The 23,925-nt window shown below is 42.0% G+C and overlaps 1 protein-coding gene and 1 pseudogene across 3 annotated transcripts in view; both read left to right on the top strand.

Moving 5' to 3' along the window:
- Nucleotides 1-3,936: 3,936 nt before the first annotated feature.
- The window catches only part of ZHX3 (zinc fingers and homeoboxes 3), a 107,370-nt gene continuing 87,381 nt past the window's right edge, over nt 3,937-23,925 (top strand). For all 3 annotated transcript variants that reach the window (XR_002781930.1, XR_002781929.1, XM_011366612.2), the window contains exon 1: nt 3,937-4,216. The gene's annotated coding sequence lies outside the window, so the exon portion shown is untranslated. The remainder of the gene's footprint in view (nt 4,217-23,925) is intronic.
- On the top strand, nt 7,446-7,564 carry LOC111743972 (annotated as a pseudogene).

Here is a 23,925-nt window from a genome sequence, read left to right as displayed (position 1 = left end):
AGCCATTGTTGGAATACTTTTGGTTTCGAGTATAATAAAGAATCCAACTCAAATTAGAATCAACCATAAAGGGAATTTGTTGATTTACGTACCTTTATTTGGTAGATGGATTCAGGTAAGCCTTGATCAGCACTCCAACTATTTCTCTTCAGTTCTTTCTGCCTTTCCCTAGTCCATGCATTAGCTTCATCTTTAGGCTGGCCCTCCTCATGGTCACAAAATAGCTGCCAGCAGCCAATGATTCCTTACTGACACCCAGGGAAACAATGAGGGTTATATGCAATTATTGGGATGAGGTGAATATTGGGTACTGATAGATGTAGGCTGAGGTATCCATGAAGCAGTCAATACAAGGTAAGGTTACTTCAACTGGCTTAGAGCAGTCAGGGTCCACATCCACATGTGGGAGATGGGGCCCATCTCTCTCAAATTGTCTCAATGCTGTACGTTAAGGAATGAGATAGACTGGATATTGGCAAGGGGCATCTGTCAGGATAAGCTAGATTTTGCTTTGGTGACGAACAAGCCCCAATCTTGTTTTCACAGCAGCAAAGGTTTATTTCTTGCTTATAGTACATATCCACTGTGGTCACCTAGGAGCATGATTCCATGTTTTCTTACTTCAAGACCCAGACTGATGGAGCATTGTCTATTATTTTTTACCGAGGGAAAGAGTATAGAAAATTGCCTACTAACTCTTAAAATTTGGAACCTTGAGTGACATACGTCTACTCATACTTTATTGACCACAATAAAAGCAAGTGACATGGCCACTCTGGACTCTAAACTATAAGGAAATACAATCTGATTATGTCCCTGGGAAGCAAACAATTGTCGGTGGCTAGCATTAATGTTAACTACCACAGGAGGCTATTAGAATACCCACTACAGAGGGCTTATGGAGACCACCCCAGGTTTTGTCCATGTTTTGCTGGGAAAAGAACAACTTCCTGTTTTGATACTATCTAAAAATAGCCTTTTTTACTGTGCAGAAATCAGAAACTCAATAATCATCCTCTGCTTCACAATCAAATGTCTCTCAGGTGTTTTCCAATTAAGTGAAATCAATGGTTCTGTGAGGGACTTCTATTAAGGTATCTTCTCAACTCAAAACAATTCTCTTTTTAGTCTTGATCCACAGAGGTGGTTTCCTGGTGAATGACATCACCTGTAAGCTGGCCATGATTGTTCTCGGGCAGGGGGACACCCGACTCAAGTTGGGTCAGTGAGATCCTCTTCTCTGGGATTTGGAAATTGGAATGATTAGGGATTTTTAGTCTTTCTCTGGGTAGTTGGAACTGTGTCATGTGCTTGGGAGGGGTTGGCAGACATATTTCCCACTGTATTATCTGGAAGCAGAGAAAACAAGTTTGCAGGGGAGAGTCATACTGGCAACGCTTGCTCTGCTTCCTATTAAGTCAGAAGTCCAGCTGGGTTTTTTTTCCTTGGCCTGAGGGACCCCTCTTCTTCTCCACTTCCAAAGCTTTAAAACAGGTTCCCCTTTTCTTTAAATTGGCCTGATGGGTTACTGGTACTTGCAGCCAGCAAACTCCTGATACATGTTCTTGGCTTCCGGACCCTGACGCAAAAAGGTCACAGGTGTAGCTCATTCTAACAAAATAGAGCTGAGGTTGTAATTCTATTGCATCAATTATGCTTCTGGCAGTTCCTTCCTGCTTGAGAAAGCTCATTGGAATGCGAGTGAATGCAGGTGACATTATTATTGGGGTCACCTGGAATCTGCTTAAACTATTTTTTAAAGAAAAATAATTTGCATCCTTGGGCAAACATGATTTGTGACACACCTCCCAACACTGGTATTAAGTGCATGCTGTTTCCTCTGCCTGGAGTCTCCTCATCAACTCTTTAGACCCAGCTCCAATGTCACCTCCTCTGGGAAGCCTTTCCACACTCTCCTATATATTATTATGTCCTTCTCTCTGCTTCTCAAAGCACTAGTCACACCCATCTAGTGTTAAGTTTCTTCCAAAAGTACTTTACCACTCTCTCTCTTCAAAAATACTGCATTCTTCAGTGTTTGAGAGTGCCCTGTTTATCTCTGTGTCCCATGGTGCCTGGATCAGAATAGATGCTCAGAAAAGTCTGTTGAATAAATCAAGTTAATTGGGACAGCATATCCCTTATATACTTTTATTCCTTCAAGAAATATTTATGGAGTACCTGACCAAGTCAGGCCATGTTCCAGATGCTGGAACACAAAGTCCCTGCTCTTGAGACATTACAGATGACATTCAGGTCATAAGGGCTATGAGGAAAAATAAAGCAGGATGAGGGGATAGAGAGTGATGGGGGTTGGGACTTGATATTTTAGCAGGGTAGTCTGGGAGGGTCTTTCAAGGAGAGTGACTTTTGAGTAGATATTCAGAGTAAGGGTATACACCTTTCTGGTGTCTTGGAGGAAAAAACACCAAGTGCAAAGGTTCTGAGGTAAAAGTGAGCCTGCATGTTCCAATAGCAGGAAGAAGGCTGGTGTGACCGCAGTGGAGTGAAGGGGTGGAGTGGAAGGAGATGTAGTTAGTGGTGGGGGAGGACAGGCATTCAAATCAAACAGAATCTTGGAGGCTCTTGAGAAAAAGACTTTGGGTTTTGCTGTGAGTGAGGTGGTAAGCCATTGAAGGCTTTAGAGGAGAAATATGCTTTGACTTAAGCTTTAACAGAATGCTGGCTGCTTGAGAACAAGCTCTATGAGAGCAGAGCTGATTCAGGGAGAGCAGGAAGCAGGTGATTGCAATATTCTAGGGAAAATATATCAGGGCTCAAACGAAGGTACTTTAAAGGCAGAGATGATAAACTTTGCTACTAGATTGCATGTAGGCTATGACAGGAAGAGAGGAGTTGAAGATGATTCCAGTGGTTTGTCGGAGCCACCAGAAGGATGGAATTGACATTAACTGAGAAGAAGACTATGAAAGGACCCAATTGAGGGGCAATTTCCAGTTTGGCTTTGGACATGTCAAGTTTGACATATTGCTCAACACGTGTGTGTGTGTGTATTCATTGATTTTCAGGATCTGAAGCTTATAAGCAATCTAGAGTTACAGTCAATCAGCCTTATTTATTGAGCACCAGGCACTGCAGAAAACCTCACGTATGCGGTCATTTAATCCTTTCAATCATTCCTTATCGGCTTAATTACTAATATTTTCATAACCTTTTTATGGATGAGAGATTAAATAGCATGTCCAAAGTCACTCAGCCCACTATTAATTTGCCAGTATAATGCAGATTTGGGATTCCAACCCAGTTATGTCAGACTGCAGAGCTCTTGCTGTTTATTAATTACTGGATTCTAAATATGGGGACCACTTTGACATATTTGCTATAGACTTGGGCTCCATAAGAAAAAGGTGCCTGGAACGTGGACAAAAACTCAGAAAAGGGTCCACTCCCATCCCAGGCGATACAGGTTACACAATAGAAGCTGTGAAGAAAGGACAGCATCATTTTATCTGAGGGGGCTAACGGATGCTTTAAAGTTCTCAGGTACCTGAATATTTAATGTTAAGAAAGCAGTTATAAGAAGTTGTTTTTAGGAAATAGAAGAGCTTCAAAACTGCGGTGAAGCGTTGGGAGGATAAAAGACAGACTGACTCCCAGGTGACGCCCGTTGGGAAACGCGGGACTAGGGCAGGGGGTGAGAGCGAATGTCCTCTGGCCCTTGCCCTGCCTACATCCTTTTGATAGTGTATCCTGGTGTGGCCTTCCTTAGGTGGTCTTCTAGAAAGACCAGGATACGGAGTACAAAGCCTCGGAACCTCCGGGGCCACAGCACCGCCCCGGTCCTCTTCTTCCCCACCCCCTTCAGGCTGCACACGGGTAAAAGCAGGACGGGCGCCCGCGCATGCGCCCAGGACAAGGCCCGCTCTCCGCGACGTCAGGGGGCTCGCGCCCGCACGAAAGCCCCGCCCCCGGGCGCCAGAGGCGACTTGGGCGGGGGGCCTCGGGCCACGCCCCAGCCGAGCCGAGCGGGGCCGAGCGGAGCCGAGCGCCTCCGAGCGCGGCCGAGCCTAGCCGAGCGGCCCGGAGTCGGTTGGTGCAGCTGCGTCCCCGCCGCTCAGCAGTTCGCGGCTCCGGCGTCGTCGCCGCCGCCGCCGCCTCAGCGGGCCTGAGCCGGCCGGCCGGCCACCCGCCGGGAAGGAGGCCCGGAGCGTGGGGAGAGCGGCACAGCCGCGGGCGCCGCCGCCGCCGCTGCCAGGTGAGCGCCCGCCGCGGCCCGCCAGCCCCGCGTGCCCCCGCGACTGTCAGTCCCCGTGTCTGTGTGTCTTTCTGCCTGTCAGCCCCCTGAGTCTGCGCGGGCTCCTTCCCGCCACGCCTGAGCCCCGGCGCTGCCCGCAGTGTCCGCCAACCCCTCCCGCCTGCTGCCCCGGGTCTTTCTGTCAGCCGCCAGCGCCCCCATGCTGGGAGGCTCCGCCCCTTCCCCCCGAAGCCCCGCCCTTCGCCCATCTGTCATCACCCCCGCCCCCAGCTCTAGGCTCGGGCGTCCTGGGGGAGTGGGGTGCCGCAGCTCCTGGGGGTCAGCGTAGCCACCGCGGGCCACGCAGCTGTGAATGGGGCAACAAGGGGGTTATGGAAGGGAAGAGGGGGCGGTCCACAGATGTCCACCTGACGGTGTGAGGGTGCGTGTCCCAGAGTGCGCCCGGTGGGAACACTGCGTGTGCGCCCAAGGGCCGGCAGGGAAGCGCGGGCGACTGCCTGACGGACGTGGGGCGGAGATGCTGGGCAGCTCCAACTCCCGCGGACTCGTTCGTCCTGCGGGGATGGGCCAGCCCCTAACTTGGTCTAAAGAACTCCTCCAGGGAGGCAGCAGAACCCGGATTCAACCCATTAGGGTACAGTAGGATCCTGACTTCCCGGACCCTTGTTTGCCCACGCGACAACAGAAAACCTGGATGCCGCAAGGGGCGTGTGAACAGAGTTTAGGGCTTGTTAAACCTTCCCAGTTTAGGATTTTTATTCAGAGAAGCCTTTTGGAAGTGATTGAGGAGGAGTGGGTGGGATGTGGAGCTCAGGTGGAAAGTGTTTGAGAGCTTGAGTCATTTTGAGTTTCGTGGTTGGCGTTTCTGAGCACTGATTGCCCTGGGCTTTTGCCCTGTGAGAAACTTATGTGATTGAGGGAGTGGGGGGTTAGGTAGAGGACAGAGGGCATACTCTTTTCCGTTTTTATCTGTTATGTGAACACATTACATTTATTCATGAGGCGTCCACACATCCTCGATTTAAAAAAGGATTACAGTAGTTTCCATTTATACATGTTCTTGTATGTTGTTATCTTGATTTTTTTTTATTTGTAGTAACTTAGTATTGCAATATTTCAAAACTAAGAGAAAATGTGTCCTAAAACAATTTGGTATCTTGCCAGATAATTCTGAACCATGGGGAAAGAGCCAAAAGCACACTTCATTAGCTAGAACAATTTATTCGGGCTTAATTTGTTTCTGCGAAACACAGTGGAAAAATCCAGAAGTGGCAAAGCAGTATCAAAGAATCTTAGGAAATTAATGAAAAGGGTCTTCTATTGCTGCCTTGGAAAGATAGTATCAAAGTTGCTTTAGAGCACAGAGCTACTATGTAATGATAAACGTATTAACCAAGTTGGTTTTGTGACCTTGATACATTGAGCAGTGCTTGATTTGTTCAGTGCTTCATGACAGGCAAACATTGCATAGGGAACTGGGTAATTTTGGGAGGAAATGTTTCCTATGGGTTTTTTTTTTTTTCATAATTAAGTCAATTCAGACTAAGGCAGTCTCACAGAGAGTGGTTTTTTAAAAATAACATCAAAAAATTAAAAAATAATTCATGTTTAAATCAGAAAACTAGGGAAAAAAAAACAAAAACAAAGAAAAGCATAAGAAAAACCCCACAATCCCACAAACCGTAGAAAAACAGTTTGATATTTATCTTTTTAGTCTTTTATTCCCATGTATAAGTATTTTTTCTTACAAAAATGCTACCATACTATAAGATTGTTTTATTGTTTTTTTTTCCACCTATAAGTAGACTATAGGAGATACCTATTTGTTTTGCTTTTATTAGTAAGAGCCGTGTTCCCTTTGTGATCTTTTAAAAAGTTAGATCCTCTGCTTAGAGCACTCCATTAGCTTCTCATTTTAGAGTAAAATCTGAAGTCCTTGCTGTGGCCTACCTCCCTGTCTTCACTTACAGCCATACTGGATGGATCTCTTTGCTATTCCTTAAAAACTTCAGGCATATGCTAACCTTAGTGCCTTTGCATTTCTGTTCCCTCTGCCTAGAACTTTGTTCCATGGATGTCATGGTTCTTGCCCCAGGTCTCTGCTCAGATACAACCTTATCAGGCTTTCCCTGACCACTGTGTGTAAAATACACTCCATTCCCTGTTGTCCTCAACCCACCTTACTTGCCTTCATAACACTTGCCACCACTCGGTAAATGCATACGTGTTTATTTGTTGGCTTATTGTCTCTTTCCCTCCATTAACCTAGAAATGTGAAACTTTTTACAGATGTAACCTCAGGGCCCAGAGTAGTACCTGACACATCATGAGTGCTTAATCGATATTTGTTGAATGAACAAATGAATGAATGCTCATTATCCATCCATTCATTTGACCTCCCTGGTAGCCTCTTAGGCTTTTATATAGCTGTATCATGAAATGATATAGCAACTCCTTAAAAGTCAGGATAGTCCACTCCTTTACATATCTGAGAAGAAGAATTTTACAAAGTGAGTCATGATTGTAAAAAGAATTACGGTTTTGATTTAACTTCACAATTGAGGGAAGGAACAATTTTGGCAAATGGTACTGACTTTCCTTCTCATGCATTATCCTTTGTGTCACATTGAAAGTCTTTGAAACGTATAGAGTATCCCAGTTATGTTTATAGCTGTGATTTCAGTTTGGTAGTTCTTAGTGATAGCATAAACCTCAAGAACATAGTGAGTTTTTTGTGTCAACAGATACCCAGAGATATAATTACAGCTTTAATGTGTTTTTATTTGAGGAGTAGCTGTTATGTTTACTTATTTTTCTGGCAAGTCTATCCTTTTCATCTCCTTGCTTATCAGTTTTGGGGAGGCCTAGCAGGTATACTTAAGTGTTTTGTTTTTGTTTTTTTAATGTTTTAAAATAAATCTTTGATCTTTTGAGCATTTTACATCTCTCATGTGATGAACTGTTGAAAGTACTAGTTTCATCTTTCAGGATGAAATGACATCTGTGGTAAACATATAATTGCATTTTTATCATAAGAATGGAAAAAATTGTATCTTAAGGTAGAATGTTTACAGAGAGGACATAGTGTGAGAGTAAGCTTTTAAAGCCTTGAATTTCAAATAGGCTACTTTTAACTTTAGTGAGTTTTTGAAAAAAATCCTTTTGCTCTTAAGAAAAAGAATCCCTCTGAACACAATCCAAACAGACCTTCAAAAAATTTGTTATGCATGTCTATGGCCATGCTCCCCTGAACAAGCCTGATCCCAGCTGATCTTGGAAGCTAAGCAGGGTTGGGCCTGGTTATTACTTGGATGGGAGACCACCTAGGAAGACCAGGTGCTGTAGGCTTAAAAAATTAAGGGATCGTAAGCTGACAAAGTCCTTGCAATCTGAGGTCAACCAAGGGTTTCCTTGCCTAAAAAATAAAAAAATTTCTTATGCTACAAGAATGGGGAAAAAAAAATCTCGAATGAAATTTTATTCTTTTAAAGGTGTAAAGGGGATGTGTTAAAAATTTATTTTTAATTTTTCTGCAGGCAGTTAATGAGCACATATTTGGGGCAGTTCTGTGTGTTTTATTTATGGGCTCCATTACCATGTTCAGTTTTAAATTACCAACCTGATTTCTTATTATCTTTTCTTACTCAGTTACCTCCCTTCTCTCTTGTTCTCTTCCTAAATGATCTTATCTAATCCCAGGACTTAGTGCCCTCTGGATGCAGATGACTCCCTCAGTTACACCTATTGCCCTGACCTTTCTCTGGTTCCAGACTTGCTACCTCCTTCCTATTATCTCTGCTTGCTGCCTCACAATGACCTCAAACATCACATGTCCAAAATTGATTTGGTCTTCCTCTTAAACGTGCAAATTCCGTATTCCTGACTTCTCCTTCCCATCTTCTCCATCCTTCCCTGTCTCATCATCATTACTATCCACTCATTGTTCAGGCCAGACACCTGCAGATCATCTTTGATTCTTCCTGATTGCTCAACACACATCCAATCCATCAGTGTGGCATGCCGGCCTAGCCTCCAGAATACCGAAAATCCTCCATTCCCTCCACTCTCCTAATCTAGCCACCATCCTCTCTCAGCTGGATCACTGACCCTACTTGTTATCTGGTCTACCAGCTTCCTCTCTTTCCTTCTTCCAACCCATTTTTTCCCACTGCAGCCAGAATAACATAACCAAAAATTTAAACCAGATCACGTCGCCCCCCGTTTAGTGACTTTCCACTGCACTTAGCCCCACATCTACACTCTTACTCTGAGAGTCCAGCCTCTGCCTCCCTCTTCAACCTCTGCTCCTTGCTCACAATGCTTCTGTCAGGTTGGAGCACTATCGGTCCTTCAGCTATGCCAAGTTCTTCTCCTCTGTACAGACCCTTGACCCTTCCCTCTCCCTGGCACTCCCCCCACCCCCAATTGTTCTCACAGAAAGTTCCTTCTCAAACATCTTGTCTCAGCTCAAATTTTCCTCCTCAGAGGGCCTTCCCCGATCACCCCTTCTACAGTAGCTTTCCCCTCATTGTCCCCTCTCTCAGTACATGTGCATTTTCTGCTAGTGCTTCACCAAAATTCTAAGTATTTATGTTTGTTTTTTAATTTCTTGTCCACTCCCTTAAATAGACTACAGGATCTCTGAAGGCAGGGACAGCCTTGTCCTGCTTATGGCACAGTCTTGGTACACAGTGTTCTGCCTAGAATCCAGTAGGTGCGGGGTCTTGATACATTTTGGATAATAATTATTATAACACCTAACTTTTTTGAGACTTACTTTGTGCCAGCTTCGTTGCTGAGTTGTTCATGCATTATCTCTAAATATCTGGGAGAACCCTTAACTAAGGTGGTGATGGTTATTATATTATCATTTCTATTTTTAGTTGAGAAAATCGAGCTTAGAGAATTTGAGTAATTTTTAAAGTTACACAGCTAAAGAAATGGTGGAGCTAAGATTTGCATCTGACTACTCATAACTACCTTCTGATATGAATGTAGGAATGAATGTGAAATACACAATAATCATATTTGATGAGTCCTCATGTTTGTTTTTGTAAGTGTATATTGGAGTATGAGAAAATAAGAATGCTCAGGTTAGGATGTTGCATTTCCTGGGACGTTTCTGATAATAACACTATGCCAAAGCACTTAAATTAGTTTTTGTTCAGGCTCTATGTTTCAATTTTACCTTTGCCACTTTCCAGCTTAAGCTCTTGAACAAATTACTTAACATGTCTGAGTTTGTTTTTATTCATCTGTGAATGGAGAAAAATAATAGTTCTTATCTCACACAGGATTATTGTGAGGAGCATAATTATATACAAAAAAAAATCAGTGTTAGCTGTTATTATTATGAAGGGGGAAAAAGCCCTCAGGGAAAGACTTGTAGACCTATCAACAATTAGAGTTTGGGTAAGAGTGAAAGACAGATCCTAACAGTATTGTTTCATGGACTCTGTTTTTGAATTTGTAAGAATTATCAGGTAATTAACTGATTGGCTTGTGACTTATAATTATTTTATTGATGTATGGCAACTTTATGTTTGGATTTGAACTTGTTAAATGCTTGTAGGTACGATAGCTTCATTTCTTTTTAAACTCCTTCCCATCTTAAGAAAGATTCTCAATGTAGAGAGAGATTTCGAGAGGCCATTTTTGAGAGGCTGGCTATTTTTATGCTTCTTACCAGAAAGGTACTCACCACCATTACTGCTTACTTCGGTAATGATTATCACCGGGGAGCTTATTTCAAATAACCAAGGAAACAGTAGACCTAGTACAGGTGCAATGGGCTTGACAGACCTCATGATGGAATATCTGGGCACAGTGCATTTTCTAGTGGGATGGCTTATAAGCAAGTGCCAGTCCGGTGGCTTCTTTCATCTCTGTGAAATAGAGGGTGAGGTTGTCTGCTAAAAGTGGGAAGAGCACATAGGAAAAACAAGGAGATTTGACCTACAGTTGAGGTCAGGAAGAGGAAGAGTCACCTTGGGGGAACGTCTGATCTCCAGGCAGTATGTAGGGCTCTGTCGAGGTAGGAGACCATAGATCGACACCAATAGCATTCAGTTGCCTGGTTTTAGGTGTGAAGAAGGCATATAGTTGGATTGATCCAGTGTTGGGATTTGCAGGGGGTGAGTGGCAGAAGAACAGTGGAGCAGAGGACCTGAGGGTATTGGCCCAGGAGTGATTTACATGACAGGTAAAGGTGTCTAGGCTGGATGGGGAAGGGAAAAGGACCAGAGATGTTGATGAAGTCAGGGAACGGGTATATTGGAGTGATGGCATAATAGGAGGATGTGATTAGGGAGAGACATGTGAGTGGAAGATTTCAGAGTTGGAGCAGTTAATTACAGGACATGATAGGCTCCTGAGTTTTGCCTCCTGAATGGCTGAACTGAATGAACTAAGTGAAGATGAGTGAAGTCAAAGAGGTCAAGTAACAGAGACTGGAGAGTTATTTCAGTCATCCACGTGGTCAGAGAAGCCATCGGAAGGATAGCAGGACATTTGGGGTAGAGAGAAGGGAGATGTGCCAGGTCTTCAATGAATGAAGTACCAGCAGTGAGAAGAGATGTTATGGCCAGCCTTCAGGAGCCTCAGAAGATTAGAGGATTTTGCCTGAGGGCAATGGAAGAGCAGTGACCTGGAAGCTTTACTGGTTGCAAGGTCTGTCTGGAAGGTGTGGGCCTTGGCCTCGGTTCTTGATTCTTCTGAAGAAATCCTGATCCCATCGCAGCATTGATGGCATATGGCGTCGATTAAGTTTGGTCATGAAGACATCTGGGGGAGTGTGAAAAATACAGGTCCCTGGGTTCCATTTCAGGGCCACTGAATTAGATTTCTAGGAGAGGGGACTGAGAATACATATTTTAACAGCCATCACTCCCCACCCCCCACACACATACACATAATTCTTTATAATTAAGCATGTTTGGGAAATGCAGCTGTAGTGGATAAGAACATGGGGTCTGGATGTCACCTGGCTAGGTTGAAGGTGAGACTGGTGGGAATGAGCCTTTGCCCATGACCCTCAAGAGATTGCCTTTCCAGATCTAACTGATATCAGAAGCTCTGAATTAAGGGACCCTCCATTAGAGGCAAAAACACAGACAAAAGCAAGAAGAGACAGCTAGTGATGACAGAGGCAGAAATGCTATACAAAATAATTCAAAGGGTAGCAGTTGGGGGATGGATATTCATTGTAGAGGAAACAGTTTCGTTAGCCTCAGTGGTGTCTGAATCCAGTAATTATAATTGTTATCTTGTTCAACAGGAATAGGTTGAATTATGGTTTGGTTAGTTCAGAAAGGCTGAGAAGGAAGTAATGAAGTTTAGAAAGTTTTCCATCATCAGCTTGCATGTTTTGGTGCTTCAATTATCGATAAAATTAACTTACGTGACACAATTCTGTCTCCGAAGATACTGGATTAGAAAAACCATTTACTCCCCTCTCCAACCAAGCTCAGGATCATATGTTGCCTGCTCTTCATGACCCTTGTGGCTGTGTCACAGCTTCTCTCCCATTTTGATCTGCATAGGAAGGACTCGGAGACCCAGGAAACCTAGAAATGAAGTCATATAGTAGAGAGAATGTGTGATGGGAAAGAGGGTAGTCAATGTGAAGAAAACTTCAGCCTTATTCTAAATCTCAATCTGAACAAGAAAACTCTTCCGTGGGAATACAGTGGGTGTGGAAAAATCTTTATGCATCATTCACCCCATTATATGTACATCAAATGTCAAACTGGACACAAGCCATATGAATATCAAAATTATGGAGAGAAACCATATAAATGTATGTGGAAGAGCCTTCAGTTATCTCCAGTGTTGTGAAAAATATGAAAAAAATCAGCGGAGAGAAAACTTATAAGGAATGTGGGAAAACCTTTAGTTCTTCAACTTTAAAAACGTGAACGGACTCACATAGGAGAGAAAACCTATGACTATAAAAAAATGTAGTAAAGCCTTCGGTTGTTTTAGTTCTCTTCGAATACATAGAAGAACTCATTGCAGAGAAACCTTATGTATGTAGACAATTTGGTAAAACCTGCATATAGTACGGTGCCTTACAAACACACCAAAGGACTCACATGGGTGAAAAACCCTATGGTTCTAAACAATGTGGTAAAACTTTCAGTTCTCACCTAGGTTTTCAAGCACATGAAAGAACTCACACTGGAGAGAAGTCCCATGCATGCAAGGAGTACGGAAAAGGCTTCACATGTTATCAAAATTTTGAAGTCATGAAAGGAGTTTCATTGGAGAGAAGCCCTATGAATATAAGGAGTGTGGGAAAGCCTTCATGTTATCAAAGTTTTCAAACACATGAAAGAAATCCCTCTGGATAGAACCCTGTGAATATGAGGAATGTAGGATAACCTACAGATATTACAGTACCTTACAAAGACACAAAAGAACTCACACTGGAGAGAGACCCTATGAATGTTAGCAGCGTGGTAAAGCCTACAGAGATCGCAGTTTCTTAAAAACACAAAACAATTCATACTAGAGAGAAACTATATATGTAAAAAATGTAGTGAAGCATTCAGTTATCTTCAAAAACATAAAACAAATCTTGCTGGAGAGAAACTGTTTGAATGTAAACAATGTGGTAAAGTAAAGCCTGCAGAGATCCCAGTTCCTTACAAACTCATGAAAGAACTCATATTGGAGAGAAACCTTATGAATATAAGAAATGTGGAAAAGCCTTCGTTTATCACACAACTTTTTGAAGACATGTGACAATGCCCACTGGAGAGAAACTATACAAAACTGCAGAATTTGATCTCAGTTCCTTTTGAACACATGAAAAGACTCACTGGATAAAACCTCCTGAATGTAAAAAGCAGGGGAAAGATTTAAATTAGCCTACACCATTACATGCGAAGACTCCCATGGAAAAAAAATAGAAGTGTAAGTAACATGAGAAAGCCTGATAGAAATTAATCCATGTGTAATGTGCCAGAAAACTTTCACCATGAAAAAGTTCTTGTAAATATACTGTGTTTATTGAACCTCTGTTTATAGTATATCATTGGACTGTAGATATCTACTAATTATTTTCAGAAGTGAATATTCATGTGACATAATTCCAAGAGTTGTTTTTCAACAATAGTATGTAAGATTAATAGGTAGTGCTTTTTCCATAAAATGTTTAATAATTTTTCTACATTTTGAAGCCTGTTAGATCTATTGGTGAATTGAAGTGTCTTTTTATATAGTTTGGTTAAATATCTTTTTATAATTTTTTATTTGTTCTGTGTTAAGGGGCCATTGAAAAAGGGCAGTTTGGTATTTGGATTTCCCTAGTGATCTCGTGGCAGTCTTTTATATGCCTAGTCCAATATGTATATTCTGCCTTTCCCTCTGACAAAGCTCTTTTTTTGGAGTAAGTATGGGAACCTTTTTCTATTTTCCATACTAATAGTTGTAAATTTTATGTATGGCAAGCTTACGAAAGAATATATTTTATGTAAATTATTATTTTTTATTTTTGGCTTTTTGCTTTTTATCCTTCCTCTGACTGGTATTTGGTGAATAGATTTTGATTTAAGATGAGGGTAACAAAATCTAGAGTTGGAGATATTCTCCCACAATGGGTAATGGCTGGAAACCTAATTATCCAAAATCCACCTTCTTTATGGTTCCATGTTAGAATTCATTAATATCCACACTGGCATGAGGTTTAGAAGGCAAAAACAAAGAACATGTTAGTCAGATTTTGGAGCCATATTCAAAATCTGGTAGCTATAATAACACAATCTTTCAACCCATAATCTTGATTCTTTGACCTTCCAATCAAGACTGTCCTCAAAACTACCACCAACTGTCTGGTATGTATTTTCTGAGAAGTGTTGCTTTCTACTGATTTCTTCACAAGATCCATATCAAAGATCCATCAGAGTTTGGATTTTTTTGTAAGCCCTCTTTTGTCCACCAGGAAACTGATTCAGACTTTTATGCTTACATCTGCTTCCCTCTTTAGATTATATCCATGTAAGGTCTAATTTGTGTAGGAAACATCTTATGCACTTAACAGTGCTAGTGAGTGTGCTTTCCCGGTTCATCATGACATCTACAAAGGGAGTTTGTTTCTCTGCTGCATGTGCAGGGCTGTCTTGACCTAGTCCTTCCTCCTATCAGGAAGACTGTAGGTGTTCCCTGTAACTTGTAGTTGAATGTAATCCCTCAGTATGTTTTCAGTTACATTTGATCATGATTAAAAGTATGTTAGATTTTTTTTGGTCAAATGAATACTTCTGTAGGTGTTTCATAAAAATACTAGCTGTTTTCTAAGCTCTTATATGCCAACAAATATTGTTTTTCATTTCCTGAGAAAATATGTTAACATGTCCTATTGTAATTATGGATTTTCAAATAAACTGTGATTTTCTTCATTAAAAAAATGCAAAGCTTTTAATCAATGATAAGTCCAAGACGAGCAGTTATTATCCGCAAGGGGCTGTGTACGTGATTAGATACTTAATACCATGATACCAGTAGTCCTACCATCCCATTCTCCCTATTTTCACTGTGAAAATTCTGTTCTTTTTCGTGACAAAAGAGGAATCCTGCAAAAGAATAGCAGCTGGGGAGAGAACTTGAGAGTTAGCCATTCTTGGCTGACAACTTAGAACCCCTATTGCTAGTAAGGAAGTTTTGAGTTTGAGTTGCAGTGTTTAGAATCCTTGAACTATACTTACCACCCGGTTTGTCACACCTAAACACTAAAGCTTTGGGAAAAGAATGTTGTCAGCCTGCTAGAAGTGGTTGCTATGGACTGTAGCCTAAAACTTGATTTGCTCTATCATGTGTTCCATTTCTTATTTCCTCTTAGCACTCCTGGTCCTGAGAAACCTGGCTTTCAAACTGGCACAGCATCTCGGTTATATTCCTGTCACTTACCACATCCTTCCACGCCCTGTCTCATCTCCCTGGTGAACTTCAGGAAGCCACTTGAATGCGTATCTTGAGACCTAGAAAATGTGGCAATGGAAATTTAGCAATGCCAGCTCAACCAGAACTTTGTTTGCAAGTTGAGATTTTTTTAAAAAGTAACTCTATTTTAGAAAAAATAGGAATTCAGAGTATTTTTCCCTGTTAGAAAAACATTTTTTTTTTTTTAAAACTGAGATATACTGAACCAGAGGCCAATGAGTATTTTAATGATAATAACATGTTCTCTAATGCCACACTTTTCTGCCCTACAGAGCTCAGGAACCCTTGAAGGCTCTACTGTGTTGCGGTGATCTTTATAATGTTTGGATCACTAGGAGTATTTTGTTTGTGAAGTGTTTGTTGTGAATAGGCCTGCTGTAAACAGGCCCCCCTGGGATTGAAAAAGAAGGTCCCTGGTCTCAAGGAACTTATTTTTTAAAAGTTAAACAAGGTACATTTAAATCTTTAACCTCAAACAGACCACATTATGTGCTGCGAAGGAGGTATAATCAAAATGTAGTATCACAGACAAAGGAGAGGGTTTTCCTGGGGTTGGGTGGAAATGGCAAGAGAGGATTGGAGGATACTTTCAGGGAGTATTTGTAATTAGACTGGATCATGAAGGTTGGTAGAATTTTGAATGATTATATTTGATATTCTCTGTTTTTCTAAGGCATCATTTATTTTAGCAAGACTACAGAAATATTTTGATGCTTAATGAATTAGCTTTCAGTTATCTAAATGACTCACTCATCCAGAATGCCTCATTCCTCAATTATTTTGGATAACTTGTCTCTGTAATTAACATTTGAAGTATAAGGAATGTATGGTGGAAAAGGGTTTTTATGGAAGTTCTTAAAAGTAATCTTGGGATCATAGCGAATGTCTCAAATCCCAAAAGGATTGGAAATATATTACTGTGGTGGTGAACAGAAAATCAGAATGATAATGAAAGGTATACGTTTGGGTATATGATTTAGGAATTGGAGGAAAATGGAGCTCTAAGTGACATTGGTGAGGCCTTGATAGGAAAGAAAAAGTCTGTCACTCAGGAGGCCTCTCATTTCTGAGTATCTTTCTCAGGGATGGTTGGCAATAAAGGTAGGAGAGCCCTGTGGGCTGGGGCCATAATAAACTGAAGGAGGCCAGCTCCTCCTTGTTCTCCCTTTCTCTAGCTGAGCAAGAGGGTTTTACAGGAAGACTGTGAAGCTGGGCCCAGAATTTCTTTTCCTGTGTGCCTTGTTTCTGGGCTTGTCGAGCTTCAAAGCTATATCACTGCCCCTGAGTGGATTCTCTCTCACCGACCTGTGTCCCTCTGGGTGAACCCTCCCTCCTTTAGCAATCCTGTTTCCTGCTATGATGGGTTAGCTACAGCTGTACCACTGTGCCAACCTTGTGAATGGCGGTAGTTATGCCTGAGACCTTGTATTCCTTTCCCAGGTTAAGGGTCTGTTTTCAATCTTCCACTTGTCCATCAAAACAACACTTAATTTTCCAGGAAGTTGAAAAACATTATGCTTGCTACCTTTTGTGCTAAAATGGGGCCCTGGCTCAGAATTCCAATCTCCTTGGGAATCAACACATATAGTTTTGAAAGATAACATTTCTCTTTTTGTTTATTCCTGATAATGCCAATAGCATTTTAAAAGCCAAGATATCTGGGAATGCTATATGCCCATTTTTACCACGCAGGAGACTAAAGCAGCTCTAAGAAAATGAATTCAGTTTCTCACCAATAATGCACCTAATGTGTGCCCACAGTGTGTCAGATATGATACCAGACACCAGTGGGGAGCAAGTCAGATATGGTCTCTCTCTGGTCTCATGCCACTTACAGTCTGGTGGCTCCATGGCCAGGAAGCCAAGAAAGATTTATAGAATGACTATAGGCCAGGGGGGCATGGTGTCTAGTTTTGTCAATTACATGACCTTACGCATTTACCTCTAGTTTTATCAATTACATGACATTAAGCATTTACCTCTATTTTCTGACAAGTGGAATACAACACCTTTTCAAATGGTTTGTAAGGATGTTATAATACTTAAATGGCTTCAGAGGATGCCATGTAGCTTCAGAGAATCACCAAATACAATATTTGGACTAAATATTATTACTTTTTCAGTAATTTTAATGTTTATTAATAAATAAGAAAACTAGCTATTTTTTGGTGCCTGGGGTTAATATAGGTTACTTAGTTATCCCCAAAGAATTGTAGATTTAATACACACTGGCATTATTTCAAAAAAGAGTGCTTCTAGATATTTACTATATAACCAGAAATTTATTACTACAACAGTGGATATGTGATAATGCTAATAATCATATATATACCATGGAATTATAGTGCAGTAAGAAAAAAATTGATCTGAATCATCATAATAAAATTAAAAGTATCCTTTGTAAATAGTAGAAGGTATCTTTAGTTTTTGCAGATTTAGGTACATAAGGAGCTTTGAATTTCATGGTTCCTTTTTGTTTCTGGCCTCCTTTTGTTTTTCTTGTCTCTTTCACTGAGAAACTAAGAGCTTTCATTGTAGATATTTTCTCTAGCAACCTGGTCAAGACCCTTAGTCTTTCTGAACCTCAGTCATAAAATGTGACCTATTATTTACTATGCCAGCTTTACAGGGTCGTTGAGATATTCAAATAAAGTATTGGAATGGATCTGCTTCTGTCTGTGTGATGGTCCTCATTCAGTCATAGATATAATGGTCAGGTAATTTCGATAAACAAATGCCACAGAATGTCTTGATTTATAGCACAGCCCTTGTTTAAGTTTTATGATTCTTCTTCATCATGATTTAGTGCCTTCAATATCCTTTTGTCCCATTTTCATTTACTAGCATTTCACTTTATACCTGGTTGGCCGTTAGCCAAGATAATAGCTGAAAATGTAGAGGTGAGAGGGCCAGACCCTGATTCGAGTACCCATTTGAGTGAGGGATGAGCCCAAGACTGCAGTATTCTTCCCTGAGTTTCCAGCCTGCTGGCCTTCCCTACAGATTTCAAACTCATCAGTCCCCCGTCGTATGAGCTAGATCCTTAAAATAAGTCTTTTAATTTGTGTTTATACATATGTACATAAATATGTACATACATACACACACATACATGCACACACATATGTCCTATTTCTCTTGAGAACTCAGATTGATACAGTACTCAACAAATGCTCTCATTATCAATACAGAAAGAGGAGGAATAAGTGTGGTAAGCAAGATGCTCAGTGCGGTTTTAGCCACGTTGAGTTTGAGATGCCCATTGAACCCACATGGAGATGTTGGTAGGCAAACGGAGCCAGAGTGTGGAGAGCTCACATGACTGGTCTGGACTGTGGATATATGTTTTCAAGTGACCAGTTGAAGCTATGTTTGCGGATGATTTCAAACAGAGTAGAGATGTGAGAGGAGGTATCAAGATGGAACCCCAAGAAACATCAACATTTAGGGTGGAGGTGGAGGAAGCGAGGCCAGTAAAGGAAACCAAGTAGGAGTAGACAGGAGGCTCATGATAGTGGGGTCATGGAAATCAAGGCAGGAGAGAATTTCAAAAAGGATTGACTGCAGCCCTAAAAAGTTTGAGGGAAATGTTGCTATATGTTCATTGAACTTAGCTCCTAGATGGTATTATTAGGGTTGTTCGTTTTAGTGTCATAATACATTACAGAGGGTGGAATAGAGAATCCAGGATGATGAAGTGGAGATGTGTGTTTGCTGCTGCTGTTTCTTAAAGGAGCTCAGCTCTGAAGTATGAGAATAAGAAGGGGCTGTGGGCTTCCTGAGGAAGAGATGATTTTAGGATGAAAGGAACTCTAGCACGTTCAGAGACTGAGGAGATGGAGCTAGAAGAAAGGAAGAAGGCAGAGATTCAAGGGAGAGAAAGGACAGTGACTGATCAAAGTCTCCATGGATGGAGGGGCTAGCACAGGGGATGGTCTGTAGCATTGCCAGAGAGGGAATGCCTCTTTCACTTGGTATGGGAAGAAGAGGCTATTTGGAGATATAGATATGTCTCTAAAAGATAGGGGGCGGAAGTTTCGCCCTCATAAAAGCTTCTATTTTCTTTGTGAAGTGAGCCTTTGGCCGCAACTGATAGCCAAGGGGAAATGGACCAGTTATGTCTTTGAAGACAGAGTTGAAGGTATAAAATTACTACTATGAGGCTTGAAAGTGGAGGCTGATTATTGTTCCCCATTGTCTATTGAATAAAAGTTATACTCCACAGTCCGACATTTATAAAGCCCTCCACTATCGGCCTTTAACCAATTCTGCCAAACTACCTATCTTTTTGGTTTCATTCCAGCACCCTTGTACTTCAGCCAAGAATATCTCTGCTGTAGCACTAGAATGTGGCTTTGAGAGACTGGATGCTGCAGTGAAAATGCCATTGGACTATGAGTCAGGAGTGCTGTGGTCCAGTCTTGGCTCTTCCATTTTCTAGCTATGGGACCTTGGACAGACCTTAACTTCTCTAAGTCTCGTTTCTTCAATTGTAAACTGTTAATTATAACAACAGTAACAACAAAATGATGATAATGGTGGTTGTGTCAGATGAGAAAATGCATTCTAGAAAAATTTGAAGAGGATGAGTAGGATATAAATGAAGCTGGTGTTGTCAAGCCACATGTAATCCTAACTCCAGGCTTTTGTGCCAGCTTTCTTCTTTACCACTGGAGTCCTCTCCTTTCTCTCCAGCGATCTAAATTCAGCCTGTGTTACGTAGAGAAATGCTAACTTCCATAACAGATAAACCTTTCTGAAATCTCGGTAGAGATTTCATGCTTATTTCAAATCCAATCAGCAGCGGGGGTTTTGGGGGCCCAGACTGATGGATGCGTTGCCATCTTCGAACTGTGGTTTCCAAGGTTGCCCTGGGTGTCGATGTCCGCCAGCAAGGTAGAGGGGAAGAGAGAGAGTGGAGAAATGTCTGGGAGGCTTTTATGCACCAGGCCTAGGATGGCAGCTGGTGACTAAGGCCCAAGGAGTGATGGTTGAGAGGAGGTACTCACTGGATGGGAGATGTGTTTGCGGTGTTTCAGTTTTAGTGTGCACAGAATGGTGGAGGGGGCTTCGAGAAGAGTGAGGCAGGACCTCTGCAGCCCTAGGACAGAACAGCGAGACCTCTCCTTCTGCCTCAATGGACAGAACCTGGGAAGGGCTGAGGGGCCTAGGACTGGTTCCTGGTAAAGGCCAATATTACAAATGTGGGAGCGAGGGTCAGGGGAGACAGGTGGGTGAGAACCATGTTAACACTAACAGCTGGGGAGGCAGACAGTTTCTTTTTCAAAATGAGAAAGTTGATGAGGTGGTGCCTTGAAAAAAGCCACTACTAATAGGCAGCAGAGAAATGAGCTAGGTCTTGAGACTTCTGCTCTCAAAGCCCCCGGTTGTGAGAGCCAGGAAATACCTCACCTGGAGAGCTGTAAAACCTGGACTCTGGAGTTGTTTTGAGGTGAACCTCTGAGCACGGGGTGGAGGAGGGCCTCTGCGGTGGCTTCGGTTGGTTGGAGGAGGGATGGCACGAGGAGCATTCCAGGCAGAGGGAGCAGCCTTAGCAAAGATGCTAAGGCAGAAATGTGCATAAAGCGTTTGGGGGCTGGAAGAAGACCAGGTTGGTCTATGATGAGCAGGAGGGAGAGGCGCATGAGAAAATACTGGGGAGGGAAGCAGGGCCCAGATCACACAAGAACGTACAGGCCAAGGCAAAGAGTTAAGGTGTTATTCTAAGGGCAGTGGGAAACCATTGCACATTTTGAGTGGGGGTAAGATGGTCTGATTTATAATTGAAAAAGACCACTCTGGCTGGTATGGAGAATGGGTGGAGGGGAGGCCACAGTGGACACTAAATGTAGTGAATGAAGGAAAAGGAGGAATTTAAGAGAAGGAAGTCTGGAACTCAGAGCAGGGAGCTTCAGGCTGGCAAAGAAAATTTGATCCTGTATTTCTTGTTAGCTCATTCCCTGTCCTCAGCCAAGCTTTCTGCGAGTAACCTTATTCATAGTCTCTAATTCCTTACCACCTCAACTCAACAACCCTCTGTGCTCTGGCCTCTGTCACCACTACTTCCCTGAAATGTCTCGGGCAAAGGGCACCCAAGGCCCTTTATGGTTAACCAAGTCTAGGTCTTTGACCCTCGCCTGGCTTGACTGGCATCCAGTCATACGATGAGCCTTGAAATGCCTTGAAATGCTCTTTGTCTCAGCCCTCTGTGTCTCTGCTTCCTCATCCTGTGGCCCCTTTGTAGTCCCCCAAGTCCTCAGACTATCCCTGAAATGATAGCATTCAGGCTTCTGACCTTGTTCCTCCTGGGTTTTCTCTGTGCCTCTCTGAATAGAAAGAGCCCCTCCCCGCTTCATAAGGCAATGCCTACTTGCCTTTCCAGCTTCGTCTCAGGTGCCCCCTCCTCCAGGAAGCCTTCCTTGACCCCTGAGGCTGGGTTAGTTGCTGCTTCTCCTCCTTTTCCATTTTTCCTGCTAAGTGGATATGATAGCACTTAGCACTCTGCTTACTTATTTGTCTCCCCAGTCTAATAGTGCTTGAAGGATAGGATTACAATGAAATACCCTGTGATTTAGGACAAAGATTGCTTTCTCCAGTTCAGGTGAAAGCTACACTTTATAATGAAAGTATCTACAGCTGATTGTATGTCCTTTTGTAGAACATTCATTTCTTACTGAGTCTGAGGGCTGTGAATACTGCTATAATATCTTCTGTGAACAGAAGGAATTAATTTAACTCAAAAGAATTGTCTCCGTATTCTGAAAGGAAAAAAAATCTTAGAATTTAAAAATCTGAATTGCTTCGGAAGAGCTTCTAAAGACCTTCTTTGCCTGATAATGTGGTTCTCCACTCCCTCACTCTCACTCCAAAACGTGTTACATGTCCCTCATCTTGTGATTCCGCAATTCTGGGTTTAACATTAAAAATGCCTCCATGGTGATGAACACCAACATTGTCATGGGCTGAATCATGATAGCCCTCAGAGGCAGCGAATAGGCTGAATGAAAGATGAGCCTCTGCCTTTATAGCCTTCCCTCCTGCCCACCAGCTCACTGTATGAATGAAAGCGAGATGAGTAGAGACCGTGCGGTATACACCTAGGTCTACAAGTCACACATCTGGAATTTTAGTAAGGTTCTGGGTAGTTAATGTCAGTAAACTCTCATGCTTCTCTTTCAAATGTCTTTTTTTACTCTTTTAAATTCTTTATTTTTGTCTTTCTCTCAGTTCCAAACCCACTTTATCTTTTTTGGCCGGTGGAACAAAGAAAATAAAATGTGGAATCACTTTCTTCCCAGTGGTTTGATTTTTAGAATCTTTCTTGTTTTTTTTTCCCCCCTCAGTTTTTAGTTTTCTGAGCCTACCAGAGCAAAAAGCAAAGATCCTTTTGGCTAAATGAAACTCTTAGTTTTGTTAATTAAAGGAATTCTGCAAGTTGTACTTATGCCTTTAAGTACGAACTTACAGGGTGTAAGTACTTATGTACTTTTGTTTGTTTTGTTGTAATTCTGCCTTTTTGAAGTAGTGTTGGGCTGATTATTTTTAAAGAAAAAAACACTATGGGGTTGTTGTTATTTATTTTTAGCTATAGACATCTCTCAAATGAAATAAGACTGCCTAAGGGTGTACAATAGTGGACTAAATTTGAGCCCCCTTATTCTCTCAAGAGGTTAGTGTTATTAGAGTAGAAACGCTTGCACATATGAGCAGCACTCTATTGATTCCATTTATGTTTATTTCTGGTATCCAAACGAGACATTGGGATTGCGGACTCTCAGAAAGGAAATGACATAGGGTCTTCCAGTATGCCCACTGGTGAGATGCCAACTCCCCTTCTTATGTGGGGGACCTCTTTGTTAGCCTGAGAACATTCTTCCTCACAGGAAGCTGCATTCTGTGTCTTGTGACCTCTGACCCTTCCGATTTACTAAATAAGTCTTTCCCATCATTTACAACATATACATCCTTTCAAGTACTTGAAGACAGCTGTCATCTTCTCTTTCATCCCCAGCCCTTCTCAGATGTAACCTTCTTTTTTATTCTATATCTCGTGATCCTAATAGATGATCTCAAGATTTTGTTAACTTTCTTCTGGTGGCTCAGTTGCTTGCTGAACTTATTTTCAGCTGAAACTCCCCCTCGTGGAACCTACGTCTGAGTGGAGGTCCTAAAATGTCTATTTAATGGAATATTTTTATCTCAGTGGTCTTACTTAACAGTAAAGCATTTTGTTACATTCGATAATATTGTAATATACTTCTCCCTAAAAGAAAGCACAAGCTTTTAAGTCCTGGGCTGCAGGTAAAATGCCAGTCGGGCCATAGAATTTGATTTCTAGCCAGAGGAGACTTAAGCAACTTCCTCTGGGTCTGAAACTAAGAGCCCTCCTAGCATGCCCACTGCTGTACCAAGGACCGTTACACATACCGTTTAGTCCAATATTCACAACCACCCTGCTTAATAATGACATCATTAATAGTAGATACTGCTACTCACCTCATCTGAACCATGAAGAAGCTGAGGCTTAGAAAGGTTGGGACTCACCCCATGTTTCACATGTGGCAGTGTGACCCAGGCCTGGAGCTCTTAATACACCACTATACTGCTTCTGTTAACGCCTGGGCTAAGCCCTGTGTACAGCTCTCTTTTCTCGTGTCTCTTATTTAGCTCTCCAGTCTTTTTAATTAAAATGTAAATTTTAAAAACAAGGATTGGATGAGTTTTTTGCAACTCACCAGGGCATCTAGGAGAGTACTCTTCACACGGGA

This window comes from Pteropus vampyrus, unplaced genomic scaffold (genome assembly GCF_000151845.1).
Source record: "Pteropus vampyrus isolate Shadow unplaced genomic scaffold, Pvam_2.0 Scaffold125, whole genome shotgun sequence".
Lineage (NCBI taxonomy): Eukaryota > Metazoa > Chordata > Mammalia > Chiroptera > Pteropodidae > Pteropus > Pteropus vampyrus.
This window is presented reverse-complemented; position numbering and strand designations above follow the sequence as displayed.